Source organism: Oratosquilla oratoria, chromosome 2, assembly GCF_046742065.1.
Source record: "Oratosquilla oratoria isolate Oo_2021 chromosome 2, ASM4674206v1, whole genome shotgun sequence".
NCBI lineage: Eukaryota > Metazoa > Arthropoda > Malacostraca > Stomatopoda > Squillidae > Oratosquilla > Oratosquilla oratoria.
In genome coordinates, this window is record NC_134778.1 from 51,130,200 (window position 1) to 51,135,199 (window position 5,000).

A 5,000-nucleotide genomic window follows, 5' to 3' on the forward strand; every position below is an offset into this window, starting at 1 on the left:
ATGGGATCACCATTAGGAGTTCTATTTGCCAATTTTTTCATGGGCAGCATTGAATGTACTGCCGATACATCGATGATAATTTTGTTATGGCAGAGAGCATCCAACAGATTGAAGCCTTGCAACGACGATTGAAAGAAGCCTCTGGCCTCAACTTCACCATCGAACATAGTGATGAAGGCTCCCTCCCATTTCTTGATGTTCTGGTGAAACAGGGAGAAGAAACTTTCAACACCTTTGTTTATGTTAAATCCACCAATCAAGGACATTGCCTAAATGGATAAAGCGAGTGCCCTCAGAGGTACAAGAATTCTACAATAGGTGCCTTTATTAGAAGAGCCCTCACACACTGCAATAACTGGAGGGCCGTGCACTCAGTTGGAAAGGGCCACGCAAGTCTTCATCAGCAACGGATTTGCCAACAAAGACACTGAAAGAATAACTAAGAAGATAATGGACATGTGGTACCTAAAAAAGAACCTCTCGGAAGATAACCAAACACCAAAAAAGATCATTAATACATTTTATAAATCATTCTTCTCCACAGCATACAAGGAAGATGAGAGAATCATGAAGTAAACCATCAGAAGGAACATCAAGACGACTTCCGCAGACACCAAAATTATTTTTAACATATATTATTAAAATAAGAAGACATCAAGCCTACTAATCAAGAACAACAACAAGCACATCTCCGATAAACTTCAGAGAATGGAAGCTAGCTACCGTTACTCCAATATTCAAAAAAGGTGACAAAAAGAAACCAAATAACTATAGGCCTATAAGTTTGACTTCGATCGTAGGAAAAATAATGGAAACTATCATCAGAGATGCTATCGAATATCATTTAGAAAGTAACCGTTTGATAAATGATAGCCAGCATAGTTTCAGACGGAAACGTTCTTGCGTGACTAACTTACTCGAATTCTACAACACAGTTATCTCGAATTATGACAAAAGAAACAATATAGATTTAATATATCTAGACTTTGCAAAAGCTTTTGATACCGTCCCACACGAAAGACTATTTACTAAATTAGCTTTGCATGGAATAAGTGGTAGCCTATTAGGTTGGACTAGTAATTGGTTGAAAGGTCGAAAACAGAGAGTTGTTTTAAATGGAAAAACTTCTGGATGGAAAAGTGTTACAAGTGGAGTTCCTCAGGGTTCCGTTCTTGGGCCACTTATATTCATAGTATATATAAATGATATAGACCATGGACTAAAATCTACTGTTTCCAAATTTGCTGATGATACAAAACTGTGCGGAGTGGCAAATGATCACTCAAACCAATTAGATATTCAAGAAGATTTAGATCAATTACAGCAATGGTCTGAAAAGTGGCTAATGAAATTTAACACAAGTAAATGCAAGGTAATGCACATAGGTAAAAATAACAGTAAGTACGATTACAAGTTATTTGGAAATTCATTAACAAAAGTGGATAGTGAAAAAGATCTCGGCGTAATTATCAGTAACGACCTCAAATCATCCAAGCAGTGTATTTCAGCCTCTGAGAAAGCAAATAAGATTCTGGGATTGATTGCGCGATCTTTTGATTTCAAAAGTCCATTACTCATTAACAAGCTATATAAATCGTTAGTTCGTCCACATTTGGAATATGCTGTTTCCGTATGGTCACCGAATCTCATTAAAGACATTGACAGACTGGAAAAAGTACAACGGCGAGCCACAAAACTGATTCCAAATATCAAAAATAAATCATACGAAAATCGACTTAAGCGCATGAATCTGTTTTCCCTAAAAAAGCGTAGACTCAGAGGTGACTTGATACAGGTCTTTAAGATTTTAAAGGGAATTGACAACATCAAAAGTGACAAAATTTTCACATTGAATGAGAATCAGACAAGAAACAATGGTCTCAAACTGTCCGGAAATAGATTCAATTTGGAAGTAGGTAGAAACAACTTTGCCAACCGTGTAGTTAATGAATGGAATGAACTTCCTGCACAGGTAGTGCAATGTAGTTCAGTTCGAAGCTTTAAGAATCATTTAGATAAATACCTAAGTAAGATGCTGTAATGATTATAATTTATGTTATATTATTTGTTTTTGTTTTGTTATAATTTGTCTGTCTGATTTTCATTTATTATTAGTTATATGTCAATTTATTATCATTTACTATTTACCAGTTTGTTTGTTATTCAACTATACCTATGCATTTGTATGTATTTTATTTGTTATTTACATTATTATAGTTTTAATTTATTATTAATATGATTTTTTTTTTTTTTTTTGCATCCGACCTAGATATGGATCAAAAGGTCTCCTGTCGGCATGCTCCGCCTTTGTAATCCTTTGAGATATCATGCCATATATAGGTATACGTGTAACCTTGGGGACTGCGCAACCCAACCTTCTTCTTATATTGGTATGACCACCATGAAGCTGTCACGTAGACTGCCATACCGTCTGACATCAGGTGCTCCTAAGAATCACTCCGAAGATACTCACCATACCATCTTACGAAGGGAAACCCTGGTCAACACCACAGAAATTTTAGCCACACACCAAGACCCTAGAAGACTACCTATCCTGGAGGCTCTGTACATAAAATATTTTTCCCCAAATCTTAATATACAAGCTCATGACCTACAAGCATTACCCAGCGATAGGAGGTCCGCCCATTACGGTGTTGGGGCGCAAACTGATGACGTCACGCACCTCTCAGCCAATGGGAGAACAGACCGTACCCAACCCGCAGCGTCCAGCCAATCACCATCCACCATCCGGGTATAAAAGTTGCTGATCTTCATAATTACAAAGGATTACAAAGGCGGACCATGCCGACAGGAGACCTTTTCGTCCATATCTAGGCCGGATGCGAAAAAAAATCATAATAATAATAAATTAATAAATAAAAACTATAATAATGTAAATAACGAATAGAATACATAAATAAATGCATAGGTATAGTTAAATGATAAACAAACAGGTAAATAGTAAATAATAATAAATTGACATATAACTTATAATAAATGAAAATCAAACAGACAAATGATGACAAAACAAAACAAATTATATCAAATAAATCATAATCATTACAGCATTATGCTTAGGTGTTTATCTAAATGATTCTTAAAGCTTCGAAATGAACTACATTGCACTACCTGTGCAGGAAGTTTATTCCATTCATTAACTACATGGTTGGCGAAGTTGTTTCTACCCATTTCCAAATTGAATCTATTTCCGGACAGTTTGAGACCATTGTTTCTTGTCTGATTCTCATTCAGTGTGAAAAAAAATTCACTTTTGATGTTGTCAATTCCCTTTAGAATTTTAAAGACCTGTATCAAGTCACCTCTGAGTCTACGCTTTTTTAGTGAAAACAGATTCATATGTTTTAGTCGATTTTCGTATGATTTATTTTTGATATTTGGAATCAGTTTTGTGGCTCGCCGTTGTACTTTTTCCAGTCTGCCAATGTCTTTAATGAGATTCGGTGACCATACGGAAAGAGCATATTCCAAATGTGGACGAACTAACGATTTATATAGCTTGTTAATGAGTGATGCACTTTTGAAATCAAAAGATCGCGCAATCAGTACTAGAATGTTTTTCACTATTCACTTTTGTTAACGAATTTCCAAATAACTTGTAATCGTACTTATTGCTATTTTTACCTAAGTGCATTACCTTGAATATACTTGTGTTAAATTTCATTAGCCACTTTTTAGACCATTGCTGTAATTTATCTAAATCTTCTTGAATATCTAACTGGTTTAAGTGATCATTTGCCATTCCGCACAGTTTTGCATCATCAGCAAATTTGGAAACAATAGATTTTAGTCCATGGTCTATATCATTTATATATACTATGAATATAAGTGGCCCAAGAACAGAAGCCTGAGGAACTTCACTTGTAACATTTTTCCATCTAGAAGTTTTTCCATTTAAAATAACTCTCTGTTTTCGATCATTTAACCAATCACTAGTCCAACTTAATAGGCTACCATATTCCGTGCGAAGCTAATTTATTAAGTAGTCTTTCGTGGGGGACGGTATCAAAAGCTTTTGCAGAGTCTAGATATATTAAATCTATATTGTTTCTTTCGTCATAATTCGAGATAACTGTGCTGTAGAATTCGAGTAAGTTAGTCACGAAAGAACGTTTCCGTCTGAAACCATGCTGGCTATCATTTATCAAACGGTTACTTTCTAAATGAATCTCCATTACTTCAGTTGCCACAGAGGAAGCACCAGGAGGTGCGAAAACGCGTTTTGGCTTTCGAATATGCCTATTTCTATCTCATGGCATACGGCGAATTACTCGGACTCCTGCCTATGGAAGGCAAAGTCGCCTTACGAAAGAGAGAGAAGATTGACAAAAAGATTTATCACAACAAGCTTACCATTTCATTCAATGTAGGGTCTTTGTTGATCTTTTTAAACTTTGTTGTATCATTGAGGATAGTATCTATCTTTTATAAATACTCAGAGGTGTCCATGAGTACGTAAGTTGCCGCTTTGTCTGCTTTCCTGATGGTGATACTATGGTCTAATTTTAACTCTTGTGAGGCCTCGATATGCTTCTTTTCAATCAAATTGCTGTGATATTTTCCTCTTGATTTATTAGCTTCGGCAATAACTTCTTGTTTGAAAGTGGGCTCAACAATGACTTCACCTTTTTTACATAATTTCTCTACATTGTCTATAAGTATTTCGCATTCTGTTCTTTTTTTAAACTTCTTATATTTAGACATAATGTGGCAGTTAAACCCTAAATTAAGAACTTCCTCTTGGTCTGGAGTGAGAATCTTATTGCTTAAATTTATATAACCATTTGTTGGGCGTGAGTATTTAATATGGCCGCCGTTCTGTGTTGATTAATAATACCAGAGAATAGGGTGTCAATATTCTCTTTTAAGGTTGTATCTATGTTTACATTTTTCCATTTTTCTTCAAGTTCTTGGTATTCTTGGTTGAGGTTTTGTATTTTGTCTTTTAATTCTTTAACCCTCTGTTTCATATATTTTGTTCT